This window comes from Aythya ferina (assembly GCF_964211825.1).
Source record: "Aythya ferina genome assembly, chromosome: W".
Classification (NCBI taxonomy): domain Eukaryota; kingdom Metazoa; phylum Chordata; class Aves; order Anseriformes; family Anatidae; genus Aythya; species Aythya ferina.
The window spans coordinates 14,430,308-14,451,892 of NC_140313.1; positions in this window are offsets into that span (position 1 = coordinate 14,430,308).

Genomic DNA, 21,585 nt, shown 5'->3' on the forward strand with positions numbered 1-21,585 from the left:
TATCCTTGTAGCTAAACTGAGGAAGTGTGGTCCGGATGATTGGGTATTGAGATGGACTGTGAACTGGCTGAAGAAAAGAAGCCAGAGTGTTGTTGTCAATGGGGCAGAGTCTAGTTGGAGGCCTGTATCTAGTGGAGTCCCTCAAGGGTCAGTAGAGGGACCAGTATTATTCAGGGACCAGTATTATTCAATATATACAGGGACCAGTATTATTCAATACATCAACTTGGATGAGGGAATAGAATGCACTGTCAGCAAGTTTGCTGGTGACACTAAACTGGGAGGAGTGGCTGACACACTGTAAGGCTGTGTTGCCATCCAGTGGGACCTAGACAGGCTGGAGAGTTGGGTGGAGAGATATTTAATGAAATATAACAAGGGCAAGTGTAGAGTCTTCCTTCTGGGCAAAAACAACTCCAGGCACCAGTATAAGTTGGGGACTGACCTGTTGAAGAGCAGCGAAGGAGAAAGGGACCTGGAGATCCTGGTGGACAGTGGGATGACCATGAGCCAGCACTGTGCCCTTGTGGCCAAGAAGGCCAATGGCATCCTGGGGTGTATTAGAAGGGGTGTGGTTAGTAGGTCAAGAGAGGTTCTCCTCCTCCTCTACTAGTGAGAACGCATCTGGAATATTGCATCCAGTTCCAGGCCTCTCAGTTCAAGAAGGAGAGGGAACTGCTTGAGAGAGTCCAGCGCAGAGCCACAAGGATGATTAAGTAAGTGGAGCATCTCCCTTACGAGGAAAGGCTGAGGGAGCTGAGTCTCTAGCTTAGAGAAGAGGAGACTGAGGGAGAGGAGACTGAGGGGTGACCTTATTAATGTTTATAAATATGTAAAGGATGTGGGAAGGACAGAGCCAGGCTCTTCTCGGTGACATCTAATGATAGGACAAGGGGCAATGGGTGCAAGCTGGAACACAGGAGGTTCCACTTAAATAAGAGACAAAACTTTTTCATAGCGAGGGTGACAGAACACTGGAATAGGCTGCCCAGGGGGATTGTGGAGTCTTCTCTGGAGACATTCAAAACCCGCCTGGATACATTCCTGTGTGATGTGATCTAGGTTTTCCTGCTCCGGCAGGGGGATTGGACTAGATGATCTTTCAATGTCCCTTCCAATCCCTAACATTCTGTGCTTCTGTGTGATTCTGTGATTATTATTATCATCGCTATTATCATCATCACCATCAGTATGTAGGAATAAGAAGTGACTTACAAGAAATATGCAGGTAATTTAATGAAAACATTCCCTCATATTTTGAGTTAAAAAGCTAAATAATATATGCCTTCCTATGCATGTTTCTGTCCATCCAAAATATTAAAACCTTACTAATTAAAACTCTTTAGAGGAGGAATGTAATTTTGTCTGGGGTTATTTTAGATGGTGCAGAGTATTCTGGTTCACAACATGTGATCTTCAGTTACTTTTCTATCGCATAGAGAACTCACCTCCATTTTAGAGAAAGCAAACAGCACATTTTAAAGCAAACACCTACTGTAGTAAAAATAGTAGTATAAACATCTTACAACCAATCAATACCAGAGACATCTTCTACAACACAACTGGAAGCTGTCAATGATGTGAGAAAACTGCAAATGATACAAATTTCCTTCTCAGTGTTTTGCAGATCTTGGGTCATCCTTCCTCTGCTAGTGACTTCCTTCTTCTAGACACAGACTAAATGTCATGCCCAGAGGCCTTCATTCTCAGTGTATTCCCAGTTTAGAGCATCGCTAAGTCCCCTTTCAACCTTTGAGATCTTCAGTAAGAATCTAGCCTAAGGTTATCTCGATACTTAATGTTGACCACTGAACAATTGAGGCAGAAGCAAATTCTTGTCATGGTTGACAAAATCAGTAATAATGAAAGGCTTTGACTGTTATTTTCTATGTCCTAAAGTTCATAGGCTACTTATTTGAACTTCCAATACTGGTTTTAAATATTACTTTCACTCTATGCATATTTAGACTGCTTTGACATATAGGAACTTTAGAAAAAATACTTTTCAACGCATTCTTCAAGAGCTGCTTAAGATCTGATGTACATCAGCCAACTGTACCACTTGTGCTTTCTTAACTATTATGTGGATTCAGAAGAGATCAAAATCAAAACAAAACAAAACAGAACAACAAAAACCAGCAAAAGCAAAAACTCAGTTTCAGATTTTTTTCACTAAATTAATTTTTGTGTGTGTCTTGAGATATATTAAGAAATGTTTTCCCAAAGATAGCTCCATATTATTTTTCTGATATTTCTGTTCTAACAAGACTCATGCAAAATCTATGGGATGACATTAATCTACCTTTCCATGCGTTACTCTTCTTTTTCTTTGATGTCTTACAATTGAAAGGCATTGAGAATGTTCCCCACTAGCACTGAATATTGCAATATAAAAGATATATGGATTTTGCAAGATATGGAACTATGGGAAAAAATAGTCTGGAGGATTCAAAGACTTCTGCAACTAGAGGGTAGGTGTAAGCCTCAGGCCATTTCTAGTCTTCATTCCCTTTTATCTTCATGGTTTCCTAAACCTTAACTCTTCTGAGAAATAAGAACTGAAGAAATTCCACAGTCTCCCTATCTTTCTGATTTTTTTTTTTTAATTATTTCTTCTTTTCTTTTTTCCTTTTCATATAGTGTTATGTCACTTAATATTTTTTTTTTCAATTTTGCAGTCATGGGAGCTGTCTATGAAGAATGAAAAGAAGAAGAATGTGACACTGATAAGTTTATTTGTAAAACTGTGTCTCTTCTGGAAGCAGCTCTGCAGGGCAAAGAAAATACTTCATTCTTGTCAGCAAAAAATGTCCCTTTTGCAGCAAGTATGATGCAGCTCCTTCTCAGTACGTTTCCTGTCTATATGAATTCTGCAGTGAGGCTTCCTTTTTCAGATGATCAACACCATCAGTCAACAGACAGGAGGATATGGACATAGTGTACATTTTGTGCTGGTAGAATATGTTACTCCTTCCTCTATTGAATGGCCCCACACAAAGTGTTCAGCTGGGATAGAGTTAATTTTCTTTGTAAGGGTTCACACAATGCTGTGTTTTGGATTTTTGATGAAAATAGTGGTGTTTACACACTGATGTTATTTCAGAGCAGTGCTTTGACAGAGACAATGACTTTTCTGTTTCTTGTGCTGCCCCACCAGCAAAGAGGCTGGGGATGCACAAGGAGCTGGGAGGGGGCAGAGCCAGGACAGCTGGTCCAAATGGACCAAAGGGATGTCCCGTGCCATGTGGTGTCACGGTCAGCAATAAAAGCTGGAGGAAAACGTGGGAGAGATGACGACACGACACATTTGGAGTGATGGTGTTTGTCTTCCCAAGGAACTGTTACGTGTTATGGGCCCTGCTCTCCTGGGAGTGGCTGAACACCTGCCTGCCAATGAGAAGTATTGAATGAACTCCTTGGTTTGCTTTGCTTGTGTGTGGCTTTTGCTTTACCTGTTGAACTGTCTTTATCTCAGATCATGACTTCTTGAACTTTTACGTTTCCGATTCTCTCTCTATCCCACCTGGGGACAGTGAGCAAGTGGCTGTGTGAGGCTAAACCATAACAGGAACTCACCCAGAATTGTGCATACTTCTCACAGGCCAAGCGAAGAAAAGTAAATGTATGTGCAAGGATTATATCACTACTCTCTATGTAGGAACAACTTTTTGATCTGAATGGGACCTGAGTATCTTTGCATGCTTGATCTTCACAGGTGGGGCAAAAGGAAGTTCTCTGTTTCAGCTTGTGTTTTTCTCCTGTGATGTACCTCATTACTAACAGTTCTTTGGTTGTTGGCAGTTCTTCAGAATTCTCTACTTCTTTCAAGATTCAGGGGGTAACATTGAAAGGACTTTTGTCCTCAGGAGAGAAAACAAACTGTTTTGACATATGGAGGAAAGAATTGGTGTGATAAAGCTTGAAAAGTAAAGAATTCATGGTGTTAGATTTGTAGATATTTGTTTAATATGTTCAGTTCACTGATGTGTTTATGTCCAAAAGCACTTCATATTGTGTCAGCAGAAAGGTGCTATTACAGGATTTATGAAATTTACAAAATATAAGCTACTCATTATCCTGTTGAGCATTTTGTATAGTATAAACACAATAAAGTTCTGCTGCATTTAAGGATTCTGAATAAATAATCCAGGTTAAGATGAGATATAAGCCAGCAGCCAAACAAAGGGTAGGAAGTATAACATTTAAGGATGGAATTTCAGAACCAGCACAATGTGATTTAAAACTAGAGCCATGCATTTCTTATTCCTCTTTTCAGCTATATCTAATGGCCACAAAAATGCAATTCAGTCCTATTACTGTGGGAAGTTTGGGGAGCTCCCCCCTGTCTTGTTTTAAAACATATCATAAAACTGATTGTAACATAGGAAGAAGACCTACTATAAATTCTAAAATTCTAGCCATAAACTTGAATGTGTTTGGGGAATTCTAGATGAAGGAGTGCAAACAATCAGAAAAAGGTGTGTCTGCCAAGTTTTGTTGCAGTCTGTGTCTGAACAATTGACCAGGCTGCTTTGCTTTGCTTTTAAGCTCTTGTAGTGTTAGAAGCAAGAAAAGTCTGGATGACACAATGAGTTTAGGGTTATCTATCTACATAAAGGCAGGCACCAAATCTAAATAAATTTGCAAAAGTACCTGTAGGGAACCTATCTGAGATAAATTTTGACCAATCACACTGGAATGTATCATTTACCAAACTTCAGAAATTTAGTCATGGGTTTGACACTTCAAAATGTTATGGCTTGGGAAGTCACTCCAACAAAGCGAAGTCAGAGCTTTTTCCAATGAATAGCAGATACTTCATACACACCTAATTTCCTTTCCAATCATACTCTGAGCAGGATTCACAATTTCACACGAGCATTCTTAAAAAGGACTACTGCTGTTTTAGGGCCCATGTAGTTAATCTACTGTCATTAATTTTACTGTGATTCTATCTATGATGTACATATATACATACACAAAGCTTCTCAATGACTTAAGTATAAAGCTTGTGCATGAATCATCATTTTGACACTAGCATCACATTAATAACTCTGAAGTAGAATACAGTGTAATGTAGAAGTATTTGTCTCTTGGGAGTTTTATGGCATGTGCCTCTTTTAAGAGTCTGCAGAGCAGAATGAATGAGAAGAGTTAAACATTAGCTGTTAACCATAATGGACATCTGAACAATTTAGTTATGTAATAGTTACTTGGTATGTTTTCACATTCAAAATTTGATGTCTATTGAACTCTTGAAAAAATTAAGTAAAATACAAACCAGTTATCCATGCTGCTCTTTCAGTAAATTTTTTTGTCTGAAGGATACTGTTAAAAAACTATGTCCGTGAAGATACGTTTCAACTTGTTGCTTCAATAAATTCAGTGTAATTTCATGAAAGGAGACTTTGACCCCTGGCATTTTTCTTTTTGTTGACCCATATGCCTCTATCTTAGAGATCCATTCCTAAAATCAGGTTTTTGTTTTTATACAAATAGTGAGTTTTTCCACATAGGATAAGCTGACATTTGGATATGTAAGGAAGAGAACAGAGTGCTTTCATTCTTTAACCAGAAATAAATATACTTGGAAGGAAAAAACAAAACAAAATGAAACAACAAGAAAAAATACTTCAACTTTTCAAAGAAGAAAAAATATCTATTTCATTGAGGGTGATGGAGCACTGGAACAGCCTGCCCAGGGAGGTTGTGGAGACTCCTTCTCTGGAGATATTTAAGACCCATCTGGATGCCTAACTGTGCAATTTGCTCTAGGGAACCTGCTTTGGCAGGGGGTTTGGACCCGATGATCTTTCGAGGTCCCTTCCATCCCCTACAATTCTGTGATCTTCAAAGTCACATTCATCTCACTTAAAAACTTACAAGAGCGAAGAAGCTTTAGTTTTCTCTTGGATTATCTCATTAAAAGTTCTCATAATTAATGCAAGTAGTTTCAAGATAGTGACAAAATATTATTTTTTCCACAGAATTCTCTACAATTGGTCCAAGTAGACCACTCTGACTGACCACAGGCAAAAAAAAAATATGGATATAGACATGTCAGGCACAGGTTAGGCAAAATTAAAATATTTTATAGGGAGTGTTTTGACTCATTACTAGAAAAGAAATCACAGTTATTGAAAGTCTTAATTTCACACCTACACTTGCACTATACCTACAAAATGTTGCTGAATTTGGGGAACAAGAATCTTTTATTTGTTTCCTGCATTTATCTGCAGCTCTGATTCTTTTATGTGAATTATGTGTCTTTAATTTTGGTCTTTTGCCCTACAAGATTGTGATGCATCAGGCTAGTAGTCAACACATTTCTTCAAAAATTCAATCAGATTTGCACTTAACAAATCAGCCAGAGAAGCACAGAAAAAGACAGGGACTTAGGCACCATACGTTTCCTTTACCACATTCACTACCACATCCTTAATACAGCAATAAAAAAACGGCCATTTAAAAATCATCATTCTTGTCATTTTAATATAAGATGAAGAAATGATGTATTCAGTAATTATATTTTGTTCCATCAAGAAAGGAAGGACTAGCAATTAAAGGTAAATAAAATGAAATAAAATAATAAAATAATAAAATAATAAAATAATAATAAAATAATAAAATAATAAAATAATAAAATAAACGCCATTAACAAAATAGGAATTCAGCAAATCTGAATTAAATCAATTAACCAGAAGAACCAGATCTGATACTTATGGAATCACTCTAGAAATATGTACTGCTAGAAAATGAAAAATGTTCTACTGTGTTAGGTCAGTGGGACCTGTAAGGCAATGTTGGTCTCCTGGGGGTGGGAGAGGCCCTTCAGAGAAACACACAGGTGGGTCAGTTCCACTCACGTGCATGAGAATAGAGAAGGAAAAGGCCATATCCTTGTCTCTTCCTCTTGTTTCTGAATTCACAGGACAAGGATTTGCTCAATTCCTTTGTGAATGTTCTTACACTTTTTGACTTAGCCTCTTCTGGCAATGTTTTTGTGAACTTTACTATTTAATTATTTTTTTATGTATATCTGCTTTGTATAAATATCCTGCTAGCTTCATTGAGCACCCTCTGTCTCTGGTACTGCAGGGTCTAGTGGATGAACAGCCCTGTGCTTGCCTTAGAATCATAGAGTCATAGAACCATCAAGGTTGGAAAAGACTTCCAAGATCATCCAGTACAACCACAACCCTACTACCAATATTACCCATAAAATCATGTCCCTAAGCACCAAGTCCAACCTTTCCTTAACACCCCCAGGGACAGTGACACAGGGGGAAACCCATTCCAATGCCTGACTACTAATTCTGATCACCCCCAGCCTTGACCTCCTCTTCCCTTAACCAAAGAGTACTGTCCTTTTTAGTGGTTCCTCTTAGCCAATAATAATTTTACATGGGCTATTTTGTAGTTTGTCAGACAGCTCTTCAAACCACTTCACATCTGCTTTAATTTCTGTTCCTATTTAGGAAGAGGACATCATCCAGCACTAAATATAAGGCTTTGTAAAAACAAAAGAAAACAAAAAAACAACAACTGTATTAATTATATTCAGTTATAAACTGCATTCATATTTACATATGTAATAACGGGAAGTTTTAATTGAATCAATCTTTGACAAGAACTCCCTTCTAAAATCTTCAGTTGGCAGTACTTCTCTCAACGATCAACTTTCTTCAATGATCAACTTCCCTACCCATTTTTTCATTTCCTGGGATCTCAAATGTGTAAAAGCTGGGAAAACTTTTTGATAAAAAAGCTTTGATTTTTTCTTTGGGTACAATCACAATGGCAGAATTCAGAAAGAGATATTCATGTATCTTGATGGGGACTAGGAGAGAATATTTTTTTGTTTGTTTGTTTCCTCTCCTCATGTACTCATATAAACTTATCCAGAACAGGGAATTTGTAAATCTGAGAAGCCCTATAACAATGCTTAGATGCAGCTCAGAAGAAGCAAACCTTGCTTGTACCCAGAATATTGCCAGTATGCCAACCTGCCTCCAGGCACCCTGGCTATCTCTACCCTAGGGTGAGCCCTGAGGGGCCATTGGGGAAGGGAGCCCCACCATACTCAGGCAGAGCCCCACATCAGACTCACAGAGAAGAGTGTCTCCTTTCAAGCATCAACATTGCCACTAACCCAACACTGGCATAGCTCACTTTCCTTCTGCCACATTGCTAATGGGCTAGTCAATGTATCCCAAGAAGCACCTCAGGAACTGAGCATCAAAGCATTCTTTCTGCCACTGCTTCCAAACTTTCTAGTAGCCCAAATGATCCCTGAGATTGCCTACAAGGGTACTGAGTCAGTCAGTCAGGGGTAGTGAGGAGTGAGATGATATTTTTTTCCTGTTTTCTTACCTTTTTATGTGTCTGTAGCAATTAGTACAAGTAAAATTCTTTCTCAATAGCTCAGTTTTCCACCTGTAGTACTTACTAGTGTTTTGCACAGTGTGTAGAGAAGTTTAACCTGTTTAATCATTGCATTCCAGAAAAATACTCATGCAGACACAGCTGGAGAACCAACTGGCTTGAAGGAAAAACGTTTCATTACTTGTGAACAATATTTAATCTGTCTTGGTTTAGTCTGAAAGATACACCAAGGACTGGCAAACTCCTGTAAAATTTGTGTACAACTAGTGTATATGCATTTTTGAAAAAGATTATGTAATATATTTATCTGTATAAATATGTATATAAATGAACATTCATATGTATACAAACATTTATAATGTGTTTGAATACTTAGTAGACCACATTATTGATTTCACTAGAATTGTATTTCATATTTATAGTATGTAAATCCAAATCTAATCCCACAGATAAGGTATTACAAATTTGTTAACCTAGACCTCACTGTCCAATACTACTATGAGGGGGTCAAATAGAAAATCATGTAAAGTGAAAAGGGTGTTATTCAGTGTTTAATATTACATTTTAGAAATAGTTGACTTGGGAAGCAGATGTGCATAGGTAGAAACAATATTTCTAGACATTTTTCCCCGGTGCATCTATGAAATTCCTATTGACACTGACAAAGAGGAAAATTTAATCTACTATGTACAGAAAAATACATTAAGAAGTCATCACTGTAAATGAAATCACACATGGCTATTTAGCTGTGACAGTTTAGAGAAAGAATGCATTCTATTTCAGCATCTCTGGAGAGGGGAAGCATGTGTCCTATCTCAGCAAGCTGATCTGAATACAGTGTGACAACATTGGCAGCAGAATTCTTTGTATTCCCTTCCAAACTGTGATCTCCAGAATAAATTATTAAAAGGCTTATCTGCTCTGGGAATGCTGCAGAAAAAGATGGGAAGTTTCTTTCTTTGATTTTGTCTGACTTGGGATTTTTTAGTATTTTTAAACATGTTTAAAGACTGCAGCATTTTTATAGTTATTATTACTACATCATTAATATCTAGCAGAGCTCTATCCTGCTCCTCAAAAGCAGCACTCGAGATAAAATTGGGCTCTTCCACTTGATTTCTGGAAGTTTTGCTAAGCTCAAAGGAAAAAATATATATATGCATATATATTTAAATTAAATTTAAATTACTTAGTATTGATACATTTTTCCTACAGTATTTGTTTACTGAAGTATAACCCACCTCTACAAACTCAGACATGGGACAAACATAACAGTTGCTTAACTCTTCAGTGAGCTGGAAGATGTAACCAAAACTACCACCTAGTGAAAGTCAGTGAAATAAAATACAGGTAAAGTAAAATTTGGAATTTGCCTTGAATTAGGAACCTAAGCTTTCTGAAAGCATGTACGTGATCTAGACTATGAATATTCAGATTTATTTTTTTATTTAACTTGAAAGATAACATCATCCAGAGCACGGTACTTCACAGTTCAGTGCAGGAATATGGATTTAGGATTGATTTAAAAGTAAGAATGTAAGTTAGCAAACAAGAACACCACCTTTTTTTTCTTTCTTTTTTTTTTTTTCCCAAAAGTTAGCTCTGTTTTGTAATTGCAACTACAAGAGGATAAGAGAGGAAGAACATTATTATGCAATCATATCTTCATACCCTAATAATCTTATTTCCAGATCTGTCATTAGTAATTGTTTAAATATTCTGAAAGAAAGAAGTTAGAAATCTGGAAAGGTATTTTTTGCAGATTTTGTCAACATTTGTAGAGCTTAGGGATATGGTTTAGTGGAGGGCTGTTAGCGTTAGGTTGGAGGTTGGACTCGATGACCTTGAGGTCTCTTCCAACCTAGGAAATTCTGTGATTCTGTGATTCTGTGATATCTTCAAAAAGATGCATCATAAAACAACTACAAAATCAAACTGTGTAAGGCCAGCTATGAGCAAACTCAATCAGAAGAAATAATCTGAAAGACTTAAAGAAAGTCTTTGTCATTCAGAAAGGAAGGTCTTGCCATCCAGAATGACTTTGACAGACTTGAGAGGTGCACCTGTACAAACCTCATGAGGATTAGTCATCCCAAGTGCAATGTCCTGCATCTGGGCCGAGAAAATCCTAAACACAAATACGAGCTAGGCAAAGAATGGATTGAAAGCAGCCCTGAGGAGAAGGACCCGGGGGAGCTGGTTGATGAGAAGCTCAACATGATCTGGTAATGTGCACTTGCAGCCTAGGATACTTGTATCCTAGGATGCATCAAACGAAGTGTGGCCCTCAAGTTGAAGGAGGTGATTCTCCCCCTCTGCTCTGTTCTCATGAGAACCCACTTGGGACCCCAGCTCTAGGGAGACCTTACAGAGGCCTTCCAATACTTAAAGTGGGCCTACAGGAAATCTGGGGAGGGACTCTTGGTCAGTGAGTGTAGTTATAGGACAAGAGGTAATGGCTTAAAACAAAAATAGGGTAGGTTTAGATGAGACATAAGGAAGAAATTCTTTACTGTAAGGATGGTAAGGAACTGAAACAGGTTGCTCAAAGAAGCTATGGATACCACTTCCGTGGAAGAATTTAAGGCTGGGTTGGATGGGACCTTGAGCAAACTGGTCTTGTGGGAGGTGTCAGGGAGGTTGGACTTAGATGATCTTTGAGGTCCCTTCCAACCCAAACCATTGTATGATTCTACAGTTCTATGAAAGAGAAGGAAAGAAGAAAATTATGTAAATTTGCTGCAGAATTGAAAGTTGTCCAATGGGTAGACAAAAGCAGGGCTCTCTGGCTAGCTCAAAGGCTATTTGGATTTTTTCTATTCACCCTCCTCTAGATGGGAATATGGAAAAAGAGTAATGGGAAGAGAACAAAGGGGGAGAGTTAGTACTTTAGATAAAATATAAAGCCTGTCATAGGCAAAACAATGGAATGTGTAGAGAGCTGGAAACAAGACTCAGTAAGCAAGAGGGCATTCCAGAGAACAACAACCAGGAGAGATCTCTGACAGACCACCAGCAGTGACGAACCTGCTGAAATCCAAGTTTTCTATGAGTATGTGCCCCAAGTGCCTGTGAACTGGGACCTCAGAGTGAACAGTGCCTCTGAATGCATATTTTGTATAACGTTAAAAATAATAGGATATATGTCAATTTCACACATGAATCTCAATGATTAATAACTTCACATGTTCACATGCAAAAGGGCTTCTGGAGGAATTACTAGTATCAGTAATTATTATTCATTTTATGTAGTGCAAATATGCACTACAAGTTGAAAAAAAAGTAAACAGCCTTCTAACTCCTTTACTACTGAGTAAAATAGACATCCTGTAGGACTGACTTCAATGCAAATTTACTTTAAAAGTTTACAGAAGATAATTAATACTTAGAGCATTTATGCTTGCACTAAGTTAGTATAGACCATATGGAATACATAGAGCATTACATAGAGTGTATATAACATTGATACTTAAGTCTGTTGTTCTGTTCAGTAGCTGTACCCATGCATAATTTTGGGTGAATTCCATACTCTGGAGTTAAGAACAAAGACACAAGAGAGTAAAAACTGTACCTAAGTAAATTATCAACTTGATTGTTTTTCAGCGAGACCTGTCACCTCTCAGTACTCCCTGTGCCTTTCCTATTAATTTAGTAAATCACATTGGAAGCCCTTCTGGATTATCTTAGATGTCTACTCATTCCCCAGGTATGACTTCCTTTGACAACTGCCTCCTTCTGTGTATGCAGTGTGTATTGCATATGATTGCATATGTGTGCTGTGCATGCACCAGAGCCTTGCTTTTGGTTGTGCCTCAGAGATGGAGCTGTACCTTCCTCTGAGCTGCACAATTCTGTAATTCTGTAACTCCCTAAATACATCCTTCTGCAATTCAACGTGATTAGCTTATTTACTTAATGAATGACTAATATCAGTGGTTCTAAAGCTAAAACTTGAAAGGAGTTGGAGGTTTTGATTACTAATCAATGCAAAATTCTGGTTTGACTATTCTTGAACAGTGAATAAAGTTGTCCCTTTCCTGTTCTTTTCCTTTGCTCCTTAGGAAATCTTGTGAAAGCATACAAGACATTTAGAGGTGAAAACTAAAATATTATACAAGTGTTAGGTTTTTATCTGAAGTTTCCTCTCAAGTTTTTTTTCATAATTTAGGTAGGCATAAGAAGTAGAATAAAATTACTGCTGATGTCATCTAAGCTTATTAAATTATTTACAAATGTTAACCAGTATAATGTGGGAAAAACAAACAAACAAGCACACCTTTTTTTTCACTGTGAAGCTGAGCCATGACTTCCAAATTCATAGTACACATAATATAAATCACTGAAAATGAAGTGGTCATTATCCAAGAACACAGAAGTTAAAGGGAACTGGAACATCCACAGTGTTTGCCCATACTCTCAATATATTGCTTGAAAGATTGAGTGCCTACACATATGGTGAAGGCATCCTTAAATGCCTTTATTCATTAAAAAAAAAAAAAAAAAAAGAACTGGTACACAGGCCAGACTCTTTGTCTGTCCTGTTCTGTGGAGTTCACTCAACTTTCTCTTTAGTTTCAGTTACTGATCACCATCACAAAGGATGCTTCAGTAGATGAAGTGCTAACCTAATCAATTATGGCAATTTTTGCCCGCCCCAGTCATTTATAGACATACACTTTGCTGCAGGTGACAGATGACATACATCCAAACATATGATTAAATATTATTAAATAACTACTATAAATTTGTATTGGAAAATCAGAAAGATTTTGTAAGGAAAAATTGTAGCTAGAATTTTGATTTTAGAGGATACAGAAAATGAAATTATACCTCCCACCTGCCTGGAAGCAAACCAGACTCCATCAATATTACGTGCAAGTTTTTGTGTATGAAAGATAACGCAATGAGTTTTATGGCACTTTGATGACAGGTGATGCTCTTCACTTTGGTACAGAATTAGAATATGGTTATATCTTTGTTTCTTTGAAACAAATCCTAGGTTTGGCAATGTAGAGTTTATGATAGAATAAGCTAGTGAGCAAGGTCATTCAAGCTAAAAACAACAACTGCCTTCCAGACAGAGAAATTAAAACACAGTGGAAAATAGCTACTGTTATATAAATTCTGTCTCCATATTTCACCTTCTCTAGGCAGAGTATAAAGCTATACAGACTAAGAAGGATGTAAAAATACGGTAATTTGAAAACATCAATCAGACCTTTTGATACTCATTTTTAAAATTATGTTTGAAGTAGATGGCTTGAGAAAAATGTTCTCTTTTGATGAGACCCCTACATAGCCAATAGAAAAAATTATATATATATAAATAGAATAAACTCCACAAGGAAAGAAAAATAATCAACAAGAAACTAAACAGAACAATTTAGGATTTTTTTTTATTTTATTTTTTTTTCTCCCGGTGAATCTGTTCTGAAGAAACAGAACAGATCTCCCACCAGTCCTTCTCTGTAAACAGAAGGTCTAGTGGGGCACCTCCCCTGGTAGGCTCACTAACCAGCTGTGTCAGGAAGCTATCTTCCACGCTCTTCAGAAACCTCCTAGACTGCTTTCTCTGGGCTGTGTTGTGCTTCCAGGATATGTCTGGGAAGTTGAAGTCCCCCATGAGAACAAGCGCTGATGATTTCGCAACTTCTGCTCAGCTGCCTGTAGAATTCCTCATCCATCTCCTCATCCTGGTTCGGCAGTCTATAACAGACCCCCACCAGGATGCTTCCCTTGTTGGCCTTCCCGCCGATCCTAACCCATAGGGACTCACCCTTATCATTCCCAGCCTCAAGTTCCACAACATCAAAACTCTCTCTGATATAGAGAGCCACACCACCACCCCTTCTATGCTGCCTGTCCCTTCTGAAGAGACTATAGCCAGACATTGCAGCACTCCCGTCTTGTGAGTGGTCCCACCACATTTCCGTGATGGCAACCAAGTTGTAGCCTGCCTGCTGCACGATGGCTTCCAGCTCCTCCTGTTTGTTACCCATGCTGCGTGCATCAGTGTAGATGCACTTCAGCTGGGCCATTGCCTTCTCTCCCAGCCTTGCCATTGTTACCCCTGGCACAGCTCCAACAAGCCTTGTTTCAGCCCCGTCCCCCTTCTTACCTAGTTTAAAGCCCTCTCAATGAGCTCTGCCAGCTCCTGGCCTAGGATCCGTTTTCCCCTTAGAGATAGGGACCCATCTGCGACCATCAGGCCGGGTGCCAAGTAAACTGCCCAATGGTCAAAAAATAAATAAATTTCTGTGTTGGCACCAGCCTCTGAGCCACGTGTTTATCAGGTGGGCTTTCCGTGTCCTCTCTGTACCCCTCCCTGCCACCATAGGGATAGATGGAAACACCACCTGTACTCCCGCTCCATCCACTAACCTTCCCAGTCCCCTAAAGTCCCGTTTGATAGTCTTCAGGCTTCTCTCTTCAATGTCATCACTGCCAGCCTGGACTATCAAAAGAGGATAATAGTCAGAGGGGCGAACCAGGTTGGGAAGCTTTCTGGCAATGTCCCTGACCCTGGCCCCAGGGAGGCAGCAGACTTCCCTACAGGTAGGGTTGACTCACAGAAAGCTGACTCCACAATCAGTAAGATTGTAAAGTAGGTATGTTTATGCAGCGCTGGGCGACACGGGGGGTAGTCCCACCAAAGTCGTGTGCCCCTAACACGGCAGCTTGCTTTGGTTATATGCAGTAAAGATTTACATATGCATGAGGTTTTCCAGTATGCCTATACATATTCATAACCTGTCCCCGCTTAGTATTAAAATTAGCTACAAGAAGTCATTTCCATAAACTCCTCCCCTCTGCACTTGCGCGGTGCCTTCTGGCGGTGGGCACTGAGGGTCATGAGGATGAAGTAAGATATCTTCATCAGGGTTGAACTTTTTACCTCGTCTCCTTGCGCATGCTCTCTGAGCCCTTGGTCACAATCTGGGCCATAAGGTCGGTTTGGTCCGGTTGTCCGGGACTGAGGGGCTCCTGTTATCTCGAGACCTTGCATGTTTGACATTCTTTATCTTGTCCTTTTAAGAACAGTCCTCCTTATCTCTGAGCCCTTGGTCACAGTCCGAACCATGAGGTTGTTTTGATCTGGTTCTCGGGGTCCGAGGGGCTCCTGTTATCTGGAGGTCTAAGCGCAGCACAGGCACAGTACATCGCAAATGTAGCATATATTCATTCTTAATCAATCGCTCTCTAATTTCTAATTCCATGTTTCAGGGTCAGGCCGACAAATAGGGCCCTCTGTTCACCTGAGAAGGGAGTCACCTACAACAATCACCCTTCTTTCTGTCTTGGTGGAGGCAGTCCTGAGGCGTGGAGTCGACTTCCTTGCCCTAGGCATCAGTTGCATTGGTGAAGCTCATATAATCATCTACACCAGAAAACAAACAAACAAAAAATTAGTTTAATCATTTTCACTTCTGGGTGACTCAGTTCCTGGTGCCCCAATGTGTGTTCATACTTCATGTTATAGTGATAAGATAATCAGAAAGATGGAAAAGCTTCTAAATAAAATAAAAAAAAAAATCCTAATTGAAGCTGGATCTTTCAGCTTAGAAAATGAGTTAAGGTAAAAAAAAAAAAAAAAAAAGACAGAGTGAGTGGAAAGGATGTGTAAGTAAAGAGTATCTATTATTACTTACAGTGGAAGAAGGAAGAGCCACAAAACTTTAAAATACAGCAAACATTGACCAAGAAACATGGAAATATTTCACTCATTCTATTCCCAGAATCTACTGAGAAATTTTGAGCTATTATTTGTTTAATTTATAAAATGAGCAAGGATTATTTATTATATCACTACTGGCAGAAAGAAAGTAATCACAACATGTTTTTCTGATCGTTTCTTAAGATATTTTTAAATTATTAATGGTTTCCAGCATGTATACTTGAGAAGAGGTTTATAGATATTCAGTTAAAAGAACCAGGCATGTTGAGAATTTTGAAACCTTGAGGGGGAAATTTTTAAAACAAATAAAAACTATTTCAGAAGAGAGTAAATTACTGAAATCAAACTTCAGTGAACCAGAAAACTGTATTCACCAACCATGTTAATGAAGAAGAAATATTCCTAACGGGTGGGTAGTACAACATAAGAATTTAACAACACTGAAGTGAGTTTAGGTTGCTGAAATTCACCAGTTCCTTTGGTTACCACACATTATATTTAATCTTTCATTTTTAACTTCCACTAGGGGAAAACAACAGTCATGCACAATAACAACTGGACATGTTTACAGGAAACAAACAAACAAACAAACAAACATCTCTTTCTCCTTAGTGTAAGGAATGTTCCAGAAATTCCTGTCAATAGAGGGCTTGAAGGGTATCAGAGGTATCTGAGTCTCAGATACCTCTATCAGAGACCTTGAGTCTCTGATATCTAGGGGGGTTTCAGAATAACTGCTAACTATTGTGACTATTGCATGGGATGCTGCGCAAGTCTCTGAAATCTGGCCAAGATGGACAAAGGAGAAGGACAAGGACAGAGCCTGGGAGGAAGAGTATGAGCCTTCGGCATGAGAGACCCCCGGAGGGACCACTGGAGACTGATACGCATGCGCCAGTGGGAGGGTTTGGATTCCAGGAACTAAATATAATAACCCTGCCTTTTCTAGAAGTAGTAATGAATATGTAGGAGCCTAGGAGCATAAAAACCAGATGCCTGATGTAACGTGTGTGTGTTGGAGGAGCCCAGACTCCCTGCGCACCCAGCGCTGTTTACTTGCCTTTTATTGACCCCATAAATAAATCTTATAAAGCTAAATTGACTCGGTATTTATAACAATTTGGTGACCCCGACATGATCCTCTTGGGTCCCGAGGCTGTGAACGGCTAAGGGAGGTGCCCCCACCCTTGTTTTGTTGTGGCCCTTTGCCGGGAGCAGTACGGAGCCCAGCAGGATTACGAACATAAGAGGCAAGTAAAGAACAAGGAGCTCTCCCCTCCTCTGGTTTAAACCCGTAATTCTGCGCACGAAGATCCGAATGAAGATTTATCATTTCGTGACTATGCTGTTCGGTTGGGTGTGTTCGGTTGTGTGCCTGTGTGTAAGGGTGTGATTGAGATGGAACTCAGTTCCGAAGTGAGTGCGGAGGTCTTCTAACCGCGGTTCCAATATTCTGCGAGGGACTCGGCTGGTGAAGGACCGAAGTGATCGTTCTAAGTATTTGTGGGTGGGATAACAGTCACAAGACACCTTTAGATACAGGCACAGACAGGAGTTTTGGAACATTTTTGGAAAAAAAGAAGTTCCAGGAATGGGTCAGAGACAAAGCAGATCCTTAGTCTCGGGAGGTTTGAGGAGGGACCTCTGGTTTAAAAAGGGGGAAAAATTACCAGATATTCCACCTGCTAAAAAAAAAAAAAAAAAAAAAAAAGCTAAATTGAAAATTGAAATTGAAAAGCTAAATTGAAAAGCTAAATTGACTCGGAATTTATAACATTAGGAAGATGTTGTTACTTTGATGTACTTACATCCAAGCTGAGGTAGATGCTGTGCTTTCTTTTATACGTCTGAATATGGCAATTCAGTTCTGTTATATATACATATCATACATATTGCTTATTTACAGTAGTTGTGTTTCCTTAACACAAATACTGTGTCTGAGCATCTCTTTATCTTGAAGGACAACTACAATAAAATATTTCAATGTCTCAAATGCATTATTGATGAGAAAAAAGGTTTAACAAATACAAGTGCATTCTGAGAGATAACAATTTATGTGAATATTGGACAAAATGCTCTATTCAGTTTTTACCCAGGATTACAGAAAACATTGCATGTTTGCTGCAGGACCTTGTCAAGTATCAACAAGAATGAGGCTGTTCCAGGAGTGAGGACAAGGCAGAAACAGTGGGGTCCCACAGCACAGGCGGGGCTGCAGCCCCGCAGCCTGCAGGCATGGCTGGCATGGGGATGGTGACAGGTCCTATCGACAGCTCCATGATCATGAGGTAATGAGTCAGGCTGAATCTTCAAGAGGACCAGGGAAGATTGCTGGGGCTTTCCTGACCACAGGCAGGGTGTGTCACCGTGTTCTCAGTTTTTATAACTGATATGAACAAACAGCTATAATTGCAACAACTCACACTGGAGACAGTCTGAGGATGCTGCCATCTCATCTTGGCTCTAGAAGAACGAATATAGAGAAATTATATGAGTTATGAGATGTAATAATAGCGTAACATGGGTGTACGTGCCACTGACTCAAGTGGGAATTTTTGATAGAGAATGACAGAGAGCACACAATCACAGGACATGCAAACCTAAAATACAGTTTCATGTGTTCTTTCTTATTTTTTCTGCGTGAGAATGTAGACAGACTAAAACATTATCTTTGGCAATCTTAACCAAAAAATGGCCAAATGATTGTTTAGCCATACTTAAAAAATAAAATGCTATTATTTTCTTTTCGTAAAAAAAACCAACAAAAACAAACAAAAAAAGTAAACCATAATATACTGTTATGATAACTATGGGAAAGAGCAAAAAGTAAGAGCAATTACTATTTTTAAAAAAGGTTGGTCAGCTTTGGGATGGAGGTCCTGTTTTCCAAGTATATTTTCAAAATACCATTTTCCATTAGATGGTTCAAAAATTAAACAAGTGTGGGAGGGCCTTTGGATGTCAGTTAATATTTTCACATCGATAGAGGAGTTTAATTCATTATTATTTGTGCTTAAGGACCCTAAAAGAGAAATGTAATTCCTCCTCCATATAGTTCACAAATAAAGTTCAGTCATAACTCCTTTGATTAAAACTGTCCTGGTACACCCTACTAGAGGTGAGTGGTAGCACTGTGGTTTGTATCCTGTTGGGCCAGTCAACATGGTTTTGGAGTTCACGATGAGGACTTAACTCTGCAAATGTTGAAAATGTCAGAAAGCTTATTCTAATTACTGCAACTAAGAGTCTTAAGAAGATTCAGAAATGTTGAATGCCCTATAACTGGATACAAACCGTTGATCTAACCTATCCAGATCCCTTTGCAGAGATCTCCTACTCTCAAGCAATCAACACTCTTGCCCAACTCAGTGACATCTTCAAAATTACCGAGGATGCGCTCAATCCCTCCATCCCGATTATTGATAAAAATGTTAAAAAGAACTTGTCCTGAGACTGAGTCATGAGGGACAGTACTGGTGACAAGCTGTGATCTGGACTGAGGTCCAGGCTGTTATGAAACACTCTGTTGATATACAAAATGAATGGAAGCAAAAGAGGATTGAACAGCAACATTTAGCTCAGTCATATACTTTTAGAATGAAATATTTTACAGAGTAATGATTTTGAGTTCAAATTTCAAAAGTGTATACAGACAAGATTTTATTAAAAATAGATCTGGTTATCAGTCCTGAACTGAAACCAACTGAAAATAAACTAGCAAATTCAGATCTGAGATTTTTTTTTCTCTCTGAAGTGGGATGTTTTTATCTGCGGATAGTCTCTGACCTTTTAAATTAACTAAAACTAATGAAGTTCTAGCTGTGTAGGATTCAATGGTGACACTGCTTTCAATAATGTATGATTGCAGTCAGAAACTTTATCCGAAGAGGAATAAAATGTAAATTTGTGTTATATGTTTTTTTTTCTAATAACTTAATCTAGGCAATTTTCAGTCTTTAAAATGTCAGTTCAGTGCTTGGAATTGTCTTTGAATTTTAAAATATAAAATGTCAGACCCTGAGAATGGAGTAACTGCAGCAAAATGTTATTACAATGTGCAAAATCCTCCTGAGAAAAGAATGGAATTAAACTTTTATAGAAAATAAGTAACATGATACGGAAAAGATGTATAACAGAAAGACGCATTCCTTTCTTTGATGTAAGGTTAGAAAATGGGAAAGCAGTATGAGAATGCTTTTTCTCGTTGAACAGCAACGACAACATTTCTGCTTAATCTGAACAAATGATATGTTTATAGCACTGCAGCTTAGCTAAACTCTGCTAATACTTCTTGTCCTTTCCTTTTTGAGGGTCTCACAAAGCTGGTGCTTTCTCCCTTCATCATACAAGAGCACTGGTGCTCCAGCTCTCTGATCATCTCTGTAGCCCTTATCTGCACCCATTCTAACAGATCAGCATCCTTTTTGTGCTGGGACCCCCGACCCTCTTTTGTAATTTAAGTTTGGTAGAAACTCCTGTGTGGATTTCCTAAACTAAAAATACATTTGATTTTTGAAACTTATCATAGTTTGCCTATGTGATTATAATCAAATCTGATATTCTGCCAATAAGATTTTCTACAAAGTTGTTTTCTGTGCCCATTTTGGTATTGAGTATCCATTTTGACTGTCTGTTTTCTGAAATTTTGCCAGGCTGTACTGTTTTCTTAATTAATACTGTAAATATTATGACCACAGATCTGCTCCATAAATGAGGGGTTAAATCATTTTTACTTATGCTGGTGTAATACATAACTGTCGTGGTTTAACCCGACTGGCAGCTAAACACCACACAGCCGTTCGCTCACCCTCCCTCCTCCCTCTCTGGGACGGGGGAGAGAAATGGAAAGTGAAGCCCGTGAGTTGAGATAAAGACAGTTTAATAAGACAGGAAAATAATAATAACAACAATAATAATAACAATAATAATAATAACAATGATGATGATAATAGTACTACTACTAATAATGTGTACAAACAAGTGATGCACAATGCAATTGCTCACCACCCACTGACCGATGCCCAGCCTAGCCCCGAGCAGTTCGGCCCCCCCCTCCCCCGGCTAGCCACCCCTATATGTTGTCCAGCATGATGTCAGATGGTATGGAATACCCCTTTGGCTAGTTTGGGTCACCTGTCCCAGGTGTGTCCCCTCCCAGCTCTTGCTGCACCCCCAGCCTGCCCGTTGGCAGGACAGAGCAAGAAGCTGAGATGTCCTTGGCTTGGTGTAAGCACTGCTCTGCAACAATTAAAACATTGGGGTGTTATCAGCACTCTTCTCATCCTAAGCCAAAACATAGCATTCTACCAGCTACTAGGAAGAAAATTAACTCTGTCCTAACTAAAACCAGGACAATTAACTCAGGAACAAGTAGGAAAACTGTTCCAATGAAAATGCTATGATTCCTTGTGGTGGTTTTACCCAGCTGGGTAGTTAAACTCCACCTCAACTGCTGTCTCATTCCTCAGGCCAAACAGACTCAGCCCAGGGAGGTTAATATAATTTATTACCTATAACTAAAAAAA